General features: G+C 48.5%; 1 protein-coding gene across 26 annotated transcripts in view; it reads right to left on the bottom strand.

The window, feature by feature from the left end:
* Positions 1-12330, bottom strand: part of FOXP1 (forkhead box P1) — a 384485-nt gene that overhangs the window by 117299 nt on the left and 254856 nt on the right. Inside the window, exon 1 of one of the 26 annotated variants that reach the window (XM_080606036.1) lies at positions 4704-11964. The exons of 22 other annotated variants lie outside the window; for them this stretch is intronic. The gene's annotated coding sequence lies outside the window, so the exon portion shown is untranslated. Of the gene's footprint in view, positions 1-4703; positions 11965-12330 lie in introns of those variants that run through there. 3 more of the 26 variants (XM_080606034.1, XM_080606043.1, XM_080606038.1) reach the window with 3 other exon arrangements.

The following is a 12330-nucleotide window of genomic DNA, read 5'->3' as shown; positions in this document are numbered from 1 at the left end:
GGCTTTATTTTTCTTCCAGCAGGCTCAGTTTCCTTCCTCTGGAATAGATCCTGGCTATCAGTGGAGGAGATCCCCTCCAGAAAAAGGCACTGGAAACAGAAACCCTTTCTTCCAAACCTCCTGATGGAGCTGCCTGTGCCCCCGTGCCGCTACGCGCCGTCCCCATGGGTGCTGAGGTTACTTCAGCCAGCAGGAGGACGAGCAGACCGGGTGCTCCTGCCCCGTCCCTGTCCCTGTCCCCACGGCTGGCGGGGCTGAGCTCGGCTGCGGGGACCAGCCCCAAGCAGGGGGACAGCGCGGCTCCGTCTCCAAAACATCTGATTTTCATTTGGTAATTTATTCATGAATTCCACCAACCTGGGGGGAAAGGTGGCCGAGCTATTTTCTTCAAATACCACGAGACGCAAGCGGGGAGGAAGGGAGCAGACCGCGAGGGACAGTAGAAGAAAAGGTCAAATTCAGCGAACGCCCGAAACCTGGGAACCTCGAACCGGCCACGGCAGCGACAAAGGCTACAAAAATCCCATTCTCGAGGCACAAATGAAATCCTCAGGCGGCTGCGCTGTAAAAACACCTTCTGCCTCCTCTTTAAAAGAGTCACAGTCAACTCTCATCAAAGCCATTTAAAAAGCATCTGGCAAAAAGTTCCCAAACATTAAAAATGGCTCTCTTTATTTTGGCATGTCAAGATTCACAGCATGTAGCGGTCTGTACCAGCGAGAACGGAGGGATGGGCCAACACATCCTGGTAAAATGAGAAAGGATACAAATCTTGGCTCCCAGCGCAAACTGAACCAGAACTGAACTATGTCTGAGTGATGAAAAAAATCTTATGGGATTTCCAGCTCATTTCTGTAGGCTCGGGATCAGATTCTGAACTACTGTGTTTATCCAAAAGCGAACCAGACCTTTGAATATTTGGAGGACTATTCACTGCCGAGCAGCGTTTTTCTTGGATGTCAAAAGCACGGGAAGTTCTCAGATTTTTTAATGGAGAAGAGAGAAGAGGGGTAAGGTTGGGGGGAGAGGAGGAAGAGCGCCTTTTTGTAGCTACGACATAAATAGTACATGGCATACAGCTGCCTGAACGCTTCCCTGTGTGGTCAACAAAAGAGGGAACATATTTTAAGCTTGTTTTCCAAAGCACTGTATACACAAACCCACGTTTGCAGGCCCACGGAACGAAGCCCGTGACTGCGACTTCTCACCACGCGCCGCCGTGTGCTCGCCGTCGGGTGAGGGAAGGGAGCACAACGTTGGGACGGCCCGAAATACGGCAACTGGCGCTGCAGATCCCATCCCGGCACGTCGCCTCTACGGCACAGCCGAACCCAGAATAGCTCCTAAACGCCTTATTTTAAAAGGCTCTGTTAAAGCAAAAATAGGCGAGGCTCAGACAGAGGCGACAAAAACGATTAGAGGCCTCGGCAGATACGGAGCGAGATTGATAAGGGTGGGAGTGTTTAGTTCAGCGAGAGATGAGTAAGAGGGGAGATGATAAAAGTACACAAATTGTGACTCGGCCTGAGAAGGTACATCTGGTGCTATTTGCCATTTCTCATAACGCACGAGAAAGGGGACATTCAACGAAGTCAGGAAGCAACAACAACAACAAAAAATTAGAGCAGATAAAGGGATTTTTTTTTTCCTTTCTTACCACACAACTCGTAATTACCCGCTGGAACTTACTGTCACCAGACAGCAGCAGTGCCAAGAGCGCGGGGAGGATGCAACGAGAGGATTAGACACTTGCCCAGATAGTAACGAGAGCGTTTACAGCTACCTTTGGAAGATAAAGATACAAATCAGGGTACAGGCGTTGATGCTTCAGGGCGCGAGCCAACCTTTAATGGCTGCGGGTTAGGAGGAAGCCTTCCCCCGTGGACAGGTGCTGCAGCTCCCCGCACCGCTTTCTGCCCGAGGACAACATCCAGGGCTGGGGCACGGTGAGGTGCAAAGCCCCCCAAGCCCCCCAGCAGCCCCACTCCCCAGCCATTGGGGGCCGCGGCCCCGTCCTGGTCCCCAGGGGCAGCCTCCGGGGCACGAGGCAGCTGGCGATGCCCTCCAGGCCCGGTCCCCGCCCGCGTCACCTGGCCCCCAGCCACCTATTTCCTCTTTCTTCTGTGCATCACGTTTCGGTTTCAGGTCCGTATTTTGCTGGCCCTTCCTCTCCCCGCGTCCCGACTGCCATTTTCTCCTCCCTCCACACGACGCCCGCGGCTCCAGCCTCTGGCACCCGGCTGCTCCCCACCCAGCGCCGCCTCGTCCTCCCCGGGCCAACCGGGGATGCACGCGGATGTCAGAGGCTTCGAGATGTCAGGCAAATCTTCTTTCCCTGATCTCAAGCGGCTCTGCGGAGGGCCCCTGCGTCCCCGAGGAGGAGGATGAGCCTTCCTCCCGACGCCGCACCTGCGGGCAGCAGCAGGCAGGCGCTAGCGCAGAGCGCGGCGCTCGTAACCGCGCTGGAGCTGACATGCGATTCGGAGAGACAAAGAGAGGGTTTGAAAGCAAGTCAGGCTATTAAATTTATACCTACCTGCACAATGCGAAACAAACCACATCTCGGTTTCCTTTCATGTGCATGACAGTCTTAACTTGTTTCTTTTAATCCTGTAAAAGCAGCTAAAGCATGCAACATGCTTCCCAGAGATGAGGCAAACCTGTATTTTACTTCCTGACAGTGATTTAGTTTATGGTTGTTTTTTTTTTTCCAGGGAAGATAATGAGCATTGTCCTGAGCTGGTATTACAAGGGAAACACTACACACAACGTGCTACACACCTGGCATTTAACGAAGAATCAAATGAAATGACACCGTCTCTAACAGGCTACATCCAGCTGCGACTCCTCACGCCGCACGGACACTAACGGCGGAGGAAGAAAGATCCCAGCGGCACCCAGTATCCCCCCAGAAGCCAGCACCCTTCGAGAAATGCAAAGAGCCTCTCATTTCGGCAGTCGTACCCGAAGTACGACTTGGGAGAGGGCTGTGGATACGCTGAGGCAGAAACGGCTACGTAATAAATCCGGCAAATCCAGAGGGCTGAGGCAGTAATCCATGGAAACATTCCACACAAGAGGGGTTTTTAAGTGCATTTAATTCCCAGCTGCAAACCTAATAAGCTTCCAGAAGGTGGAGACCACCGAGCACAAGGGGTTAATGGCCTTGCTAAAGAAAATGACACACATAATTTCCTTTTATCATAAAACAATACGTTTATTATTTTCTGTGTATCTGTTAAAGGGCACGGCCTTCTGAGTGGAAAACAAAACACAGCTTGGTCACATGTTTATTTGCTTCAGCTACTCCCTTTCCCTTCTGATAAATAATCAAACATGCCATCCAGAAAAAACAAAACCACTGAGCTGGGAAATTTGATGGTCATCAAATAGACTAAGATACCAAGAAAAGCAGCCCACTGTTCCCACAGTGAGTTTTCTGCCCCACACCTACACTAACATCTGAGTAAATAACTTCAGTCACTCTTTCCATTTTCCCCATGCAATTACTCCTACTGTTAAACAAATTGTCCTTAAGGCAGTTGCAAACACCATTTTTTTTCTGCAAAGTAGAACAACTTCTGAACATTAAAAAGCCAGACTAGCAATATATTTTAAAAATATGTTTGTTGTACTTGCGGTTTGGCTGAGCACACGGCTTGATTTCTCTCTCCCTTGCTCTCTTTTCTAGGAAGATGGGGTTTTACAGTTTAACGTTTTAAAGTGTATTTGGATCTCGGAGAGGCAGGAAAAGCCTCGAGGAGGATGGGTTTCTCCACGGGGCAGGCAGCACACTTTCCTCTCCCTCTCCTGTTTCGCAGGACACGAGTGCCACGAAGGCTCGCAGAAAAAGTTACCTGCTATTTTGGTGGGCTTTGGAGGGGGGGAGAGACAGCCGTGAAGGACCAAGTCGTTTTTTAAGTCGCCTGAACAGAAAGGAAAACAACCAAGCCTAGTGTCGCAACGTGGGTTAGCTACCCAGAGGATCTGGGCTACCTTCAGACCGGCCCTGAAGAGCACTCACGCACCAGGCACTAACACCGAAAAGCTGCAGCGAAAATCCCTCACACGAGAAGTTAACAACCATTCCCCGGCGTGAGCATGCCTTGCCTTTCCTTTTGTAGTAGCACAGGTCTAAACAATAGTAATATGAATGAGATAATAGCCATGCTTGTTTCAGCAGCCTGATTTTTATTAGCATGAAATTGGTACAAATATTAGCGAGGCTGCTTCGCAAAGCGGTGCCAGAGTCACGACGCAAACAATTTGAGGAAAACAAAACGAGACTCTGCAGGCTCACACCTCTCTCTCTTCCTCCCCAGAACAACAGCCACGTTGACTTTTTTTTTTTGCCTTTTTTTTTTGTTTGCCACTTGTGCAAACGCGAGGGGAAGCCACGGCGCCCGGAGGGGACGGTGACCCACGGCCGCTCGCGCTCCAGAGACGGCTGAAGGCGACCGTGCCCTGCCAGGAGAGTCGGTGCTAGCCAGGGCTCTCCGAACCCGTGCCAAAAACCCACCCTTTTCGTCAACGCCGCAGTAAACAACCTGAAGCAGCGGCTCTTGCTTTAAACCTCGGCGTTCCCCTCGCCGAGCAGCCTGCCCCGGGGAAGGCAGCGAGTTAAAAGTTGAGCCCTGGCTGCGCGCTCCTTCCCTCTGCCCGCTCGCAGAGCGAATGAAGAGTTTAACAGAGTAAGCTCTTACTGTCTGCCTTTAGATTTCCGTCCTCTCGCTGGAGATGTGTTCTGGCTGTTTCTGTGAAGCGGGGGCTGAAGAATGGTAAAAAGATGTTTGAATAAACAGGAAGTGCCGTGCAGCCGGAGCGCAGGCTGGAGGGAGAAGGCGCTGGAGCACTGCCCTTCGCAGGCAGCCGCGGGAGGCTTTGCCTCCACAGTAGCGACGTCTGCTTTTATTAAACGACAAAGAAACCGCAAGAATTCCCGGGCTAATTCTTCGCCCGCGAAGTTGAGGGGTCGGGTGGGAGCTGGCAGGTAAACGTGGAGTTGGTTTTAACGCAGCGCGCCGAAACGGAGCGACCCTGCGTTATCAAACCCCCTGTCCTTCAGCAGAAACATGCAGAACTAATTACGGCCCCGGCCAGGGGAACGGCAGCGAAACGCACACCTCGCTTCTGCATCGAGGCGAAGTCCTATCTGCACACAGTTTCGGCTGGGCTCCGCTTCCCTGCCCTCCGCAGCGCCCCGACTTTCCCTTAAAACCGCCCTGTGAGGCTGGCCGGGCTTCAGAGCTATTTTTTTTTTTTTCTAACTGCGTGAAGTGAAATATAAACAACCGCCCAAAAATGCAACTTGTCTCGGCCGCGGGACTCGCGTCCAGCATCTCGGCGAGCGCGCGCTTGGTGTTCAGGCAGATGCTTTCCCTTCTGCAGAGGCTCCTTCCCCTCCCCAAAACAAACCAGCTATTTAACTGGAGCCGACTAACTAACCGCCTCCCCAGCCCGCTATCAAAGCCCTGTCTTCTGTCATATCGGTGACACGACACAGATATTGTCAAGAAAAGTAAACTGGGGCTGGCACTCGGAGGCAGCTCGCGAGGGGCTGAGCAGCCGAACAGCCATATTCAATAAAAACGAGGAAGAGGATTCCTTTAGAAAATGTATCGCTGTTGTGGCAGCGCGCTGCTGCCGCTGAAGGGACTGATTTGTTATTTAGCGTGTAGTCTTGGACTGTCTGTCATTCTGGGTGCTAATGCTCTGCTAAAATAACTCATTGGGAGCTGTCAGTGGGATGTTTACATAGGCCCCCAATCTTTTCTTCATACAAGGAAATTTTTTACTGGAATTCATCTTCTTTTGATCTCACATTCAAAGCAACAGCAGCTTGATAGACATGCAAGTCTGAAAGCAAATCCAGACGCTGAAGATAAACCGCCAGAGTATGACAGGCAGGAGCATCTAAAGCTTATAAAAATGAAGAGAACAGCATGTCGTCTGAGTATTACAATAGCAGAAATCAAGAGACATATTAGGTGGAACTGATCAGCCACAAAAACAGTTCAAAAGGCAGATCATAGAAACAGAAGACTAAGCCAGGAAAAAAAAAAAAAAAAAGAGGAAAGATCTGCTTTGCAGAGGCATCGCCTCCTCCCCGAGTACCACAGCGCTCCCGCTCCGGCACGGACACTTGAGGGGAACGACAGAGGAGGGTTTGGGCCGCCCCCACCAGCTCGGCACTCCTTACCTTAAACTCACCGATTGATTTGCCAAGCGTACGTTTCCATCGCACCTTACTCAAAGGGAAATAAAAATAGGATGCTGTGCCTCTTGAGGCTATAGCCCGGCCCTCCAAAACACCACAGGGGTTGGGAAGCGGGGCGTCCTCGTTAGGACACGTGGGAATTAACGCCCCGGCACGAGAGCCGCCCCGGCCTTCGCCTCTCTCACCGTTTTAGCTCCTCCGCGTGCCTGCTGCAGCGGGCTGGGTCCTGGGATGCTCCTGAGCCCTGCCTCTGCCGCCGGTGCAGAGATAGAAGTCCAGGAGGTGATTTTAGTTAAATCGAATTACGTGTGCCACAGAGCCTGCAGCTCCGCACCGAACGCGACTCTGGCCGGGAAACAATCGCTGAAAGTTTCTGTAGAAACCCATACATTTTTAATTCTTCTTCCCCAAATAAGCTTCTTATTCTAATTGAAGTCAGCAAATATAATGAAAAAGTAATTCTCAAACAATTTTGTACTTAGAGCTGTTTGTTAACAAACACCGAACGAGCAGCAGCGTTAGGTTAAAGGGCAGCAGGATTCCACATTATAATTTAGCCTGCGGTTATTTCTGATTAAGAACACCCTCCGGGACAGCAAAGCAAGATCTTCTTTTGCAGCAGGCAGGGCTTTTAAAATTAGCCTCTTCTGCATAATAAAACCAACAGGAAAACTGTGGATTTAAAACTGTATTAAGCAATTTGAAGTGGTGTAATCAGTTTACGTCTTGCTTTCTGCAAAACACGGTTCCTTGCCCAGTCAAGTTACAAATGTAAAAATGCTTCCTGGATTCTGAAAGTGTTGTAAGAAAGTCACCTTCTGTCATGCTTATGTAGCTATCTAATGTGCTAAAGGCTGATTATTTATCTTTAAACTGTACTAGTTTAATCTTTTAAGGTCACCACTAATCTGCTCCAACCTTTTAAAAAATAGCAGCTTTCAAGACTTACTGCTGGAATCGCTAAACTCCACGCCGAATGTCATTGTAACTGATCCATTAGCCAGGATGAGTGCAGTTTTACAATGTAAACACCACATATAAATCCCCACGTAAATTAGAAGAAAAATATGATCTCCACGCCAGGAGAAATGTTGGTAAATAAGACCGACACCGTATTATTTCACACAAACACAGCTCAAAATCCTCTTGCTGTTCCTCTCTCCTTCCTCTTCACTTCTCCCCCTCCCTCCCCAGTGCAAAACAGGCAAAACTTGGGTATGATTTAAAGGATCATGAGGTGCTTTGCCTTTATCTTTCTTCTTTTGCAGCAGCAACTCCGCATGCCCCGCTGCAAAGCCTCACGACGGCATTTGGAAGTGGCTGCGAGTCCCAAACCCCCGGCAGATCATTTGTTTGGCGTGCTGCACAGTGGCCCTTCCATAGCCTTCTTTTTTCTTTTCCCCTAGACTTCTTCTGGACTTGAATGTCACAGTAGACCTTGAATGTGAAATGGCTTCAAGCTAATTGCTTTAATTGCTTGAAGATGTGCAGGCAGGTGAAACCCGATCCCCTTGGCCATTGTAGAGACCAGGAACAACACAGGAATGTTTACATAGTGGTTTGAGTTTAATAGACAGTAGAGCTGAGTTTCAGACAGCTAGCAAAAACACAGCTAATAGGTGACCTCTTAATGTAGTCCTCCTTTTTAAAAACAAAATACAATTTCATTTTATACAAGGCAATGTCCCCAAATGCCAAGGTTATCTGCTTGACTTTTTGAGTGAGCACGCACTGCGTTGCACCTGACATTTATACCAGAAACTCTATCCTGAATGCATTTTCTTCCACCTTAAAACAAAAAGCACTTTATGTGTCAGTCACCTTACAAACAGATTAGAGCTGGATGGGGTTTCCTACTAAGTGCTGTCATTTTAATTTAAAATTGAGTGTTTTTCACCACCATCGAACTCCCCTCGCCCTGAAAGCCCCCAGCAGGGGCTGAGCCCTGAGCGCGTCCCCGCTGCAGCCCCCGGCCTGGCACCCGCAGGAGCCCCATTGGCACCTCCTGGAAGGGCCAGGCCTGTTTCTGATGTCCCCGACTGCTTTTCCACGGCTCCCAGGACACTCACTGCACGCCGTGATGGAGTAGACTGGCTGCCGTACACTTCTGCAAAGGCGCAGTTGGGTTTCAGGCTCGGCACCAGTCGTGCAGCTCTTCCTCGGGCAAAATTCCTCCTGACTGAGAACTGAAGCACTGGGGTCACTGGGAATTAGGCTTGCTTTCCAAGAACCGTGAGGTAAGTAAAGCACACTTGAAACCAGCCAAAGGCTGGTGAGCAGGTATTGCAGAAGTGCAGAAAACAAAGTAGAAAAAGTGATTTTGGCAGAAGCAATAGCATAAAGGTATTTACTGTTGGTCTAGGCCAAAAAACAAACACTGAGAACAGGTAATACTCACTTTCCTGGCACAGGCACTTTGTGTTTTGTTGCCAACCCTAAAAAATGGTTAAAACTGCTTACATTGGATGGATATTAGCAGGGAAATGACATGTATCATCTCTCAGAGAAATAGGAACGAATAAACTAGCATTTATGTAGGAAGAAAAAAAGGGAAGAAAATTTGAGGAACAGGGATGGGAACAGCACAGGCGTACGGAGGCCAACCCAGTGCGTACTGGGTACAAACAAGAAAGGAAAACAAGGACCAAGCCCACATCCCTGCAAGCAGGGGACATTTCCACCTTGATCTTTGCAATTTTGCTTGGCAAGTTGCAAGTTCTCTACCACCCAGCTGAGTAAAAGCAAACCGGAGAAGGCGGGAGGCTGTTGGAGACACTTCTGGACACAAGCGCGGCGCGCAGCAAGGCGACAGGCGCTGCTTGCCGTGCTCCACCTCGCCTGCTGTCCCCAATCCTCAGGAGCGAATGAGTACCCAATCTTAAATAATACAGAACAAAGGGAACAATGGGAGCTAGGAAGCAAGCCGGGATACTTGTGAACATGCCTCTTTCTACGGAGAGACAACCTCGCGGGAGCACACGGACCCACAAAGTTGTCGCCCCCCAGCCCGTCTCCGAAAAGCTCCAACCCCAGCAACTGTGGGTTTTCAATAGGGTTTTTTTTTGGGGGGTGGGGGAAAAAAAGTTCCAAATTGAAAAAACAGTGTCAATTTAAAGATTTAGTATAAACTAGTTCAAGCCTGTGGGAGGAACACTAAGTGGAAAAAGTAAACACGGTCCCCCCGAGCAGTTCCCGTGGAAGCCGAGCACACAGCCAGTGCCTGGTACGGCGCGCTGCCCCGCGCGCTGGGGAGGTCAGCGCAGCTATGCTAAACTGACAGGTTCAGTTTACAGCAGGCCAGCACTTTGTTTGGATATACTGGCCTTGCTCACCGCCAGCTTAACAACAGATGGCTCGAAAACTTTCATTATGTTGCACAGGGCTGCACTGCAAACAATCGCCGAAAACTGTGAAAAGTTTAACTCTCTGCGAGCCGCGCGGCGCAGCGCCCGCCTGGCCAGGCGGCCGCCGTGGGCATGTGCGCCTTTAAATTAATTAAAGCAGGATGGGATGATTAATCATACCTGCGCGTGAGCCCGGGGATGCCTGAAAAAAGCACCCGCGATTTGACAAGGTCAATTCAATAAAAGTAGCATTCCAGAAGAAAATGGACTTTGACGGATGGCAAAGCTGCATTTTAAACCTTCCTCGAGCCCGTGGCGTCAGGAAAGTTGGGGAAAGTTACCGCACAGATCCCCTGGCAGGGCTCGTCGGGAGCTTTCTGGCGAGTGTCCCTCCACCTCCAGGAACAGAGAGTCTTTCCCTCGAATTTCCACTTGCAACTTTCACACTCGAAGGCGAGAGCAGGCCGCTGAATAATCTAACATGCAGATCTGAATGCGATTTACCCAAATCTGTGTATAATTTAAATATTCATTAAACTGATTCGATTCATATGCACCCTAATATCTTTTAACGCTCTAAGGCAGGTTATAAATGCACCTTCCAAGGTTTAATTCAATTGACAATCTTATATACATCTCATCACCGGAATTACATTATTTTATATTATTCAAGAAACGAACAAATCTGTTTTCCACAAATGTATTTTAAAAGCTACTCTTTCCTGTTATTGAAAGAAAATTGTGTTTATTACTCCTTTAGCATAGTGTAAACTCATAAACGTCAACAGAGAGTACAAGGAAAACTGTCAACTAAATATTGTTTCCTTCATGAGCTGCTCTTCCAAGTCAATTACGCCTTTCAACTTCTGGGGCATTGTATGATAAACTGGCAGTAAAAATCATTCACATTAATATACCATGGTGCCTTGCCTGCAAAAGGTAATTAAAGAAGTAAATGACTCATAAGAATAGACATATTAGCTGCAAAATGAAAGGCAACTGAGCTGCCACATGAAAATATGTACCATTAAGATACTGCATTTTCATATTCCTGTAATCAGCTTCAGTAGACTAATGCTTATTTAATCCAGTTCTCTGCTAAGTCCATCAACAACTGTTTTTTGCTGTTTTCTCCTTGACTGAACATTATGTGCGCAGGTTTGGAATAAATACTGCAATAAGATTTTTGCATAGTCAATTGAAGAACAGGTTTTTTATCTTTTAAAAACTATTTTTCTTTCTCACCAAGGGGAATGCAGCACGGGTTACCACGGGAGCCCCCATTTTATGGGGTGCTTTCAGTGCCGATACGCTCCGAGTGAAACATACACCCCGTGCCAGCGCCCACCATTTGGATTCGAGAAACTATTAGCAGGAAAAACAAGGCTAACGACTCCATCTTCCAACCTTCCTGTCCCTCCCGTAGGAAACGCTTGGCCCTGTTAATGCGGATTTTCATTACGGTTAGAGAAAATGGATTGGTTTTCCCTTCCTCGAGCCCTGGAGGCGAGGTGGGGGCACGGCTGAGATGGAAAGAGGATCCTGAGGGGCATCAGCCCCATAGGCAGATCCCGCAGAGGGCCAGGAGCCCAGCCCGAAGCCCGCTGGGCACCATCCCACCCCGCTGCGAGGGCAGTGGGTGCACCGTGCTCAGCACCAGCTCACTCCTGGTTTTGGGAAATGGCATTTGCCGGGAGCTGAAGACGCACACGGGGCACCACCACTGCTCTGCGGCCGTCCCACGATTAGAAGAAGCCTTCTGGTAAGCGGGTTCTGCCCTCCGCTTCCCAAGGGGGCGGGAGCGAGACGGCGAAATCCAGAGAACAAAGTGCGCTGTCTCCGTCCTCCAAAATAACACCCTGTGAAACACTCCAACATTTATAACTCATCCTGTCTGCGAGCAGTAATTAAAATATTCTTTTCATCACAACAAAGCTCTGTAAGGCCAAGATCCAAACTGCTTTTGACTGCACAGCTCCCACAATTATTTCATTTTGTGAAGTATGGGGTGGGGTTATCCCAGCATCTCAGCTATCACTGTGGTGCGACTGTTGACAAATGCTGACTTTTCTAAATGGCAGCCGCTGTGCGTGTGCAATCCATCCTTTATTTATCGTGCCCGACAGAGGTTTATCCTTGCAAAAAGAGATCTTTCAATAAAAATCTTAACGCGGTGCTTTGGAAACCGCACCGTGCGTTGCTTATTTATCACTATCGATACGAAATCGCCTAAGACGTAAGATGTAGGATCAATCATTATTTAAACTGTATTATTGCTTCTCCATTTGAGCAGACATCACTTTGTACCCACAATTAATGAGCTCTAGTCCTTTTTCTAATTAAGGAACAAAGGTTCTTGTGTGCAGAGTATAGAGTGACACTGTCTAGAGAACACACATTTAAATAGAAGAGAATCCTTCTAATTACCTTAAAATAGGATTTTTAATATCCAGGAGCATAATAGGATCAAGAAATTAGAGCATTTCCAAGAGCATTTACAAATAAGTCATTACAAAACACTGTTAAAAGGTAATAACGTATCCCTAAAAATAACGGGGCCTTACGGAAACCAGCACCTAACACTTCTGTATTTCTGTAATTAATCTCTGTGCATTGATAGAGTGAAAATGCAACCCAGAAATTATTTTATGTATGTGTACACACAGAGACGAATCCAAAAAAAATAAAGAGGAATCAGCTACCAGGCATAAAATACTTCAGATCGTGCAGATTAGGATCCAAACACATAATTAAGAAAGTCAGACAAGT

This window comes from Anser brachyrhynchus (assembly GCF_964034855.1).
Source record: "Anser brachyrhynchus genome assembly, chromosome: 10".
NCBI lineage: Eukaryota > Metazoa > Chordata > Aves > Anseriformes > Anatidae > Anser > Anser brachyrhynchus.
The sequence above is the reverse complement of the archived record's forward strand: the minus strand, read 5'-3'. Positions and strand labels throughout refer to the sequence as shown.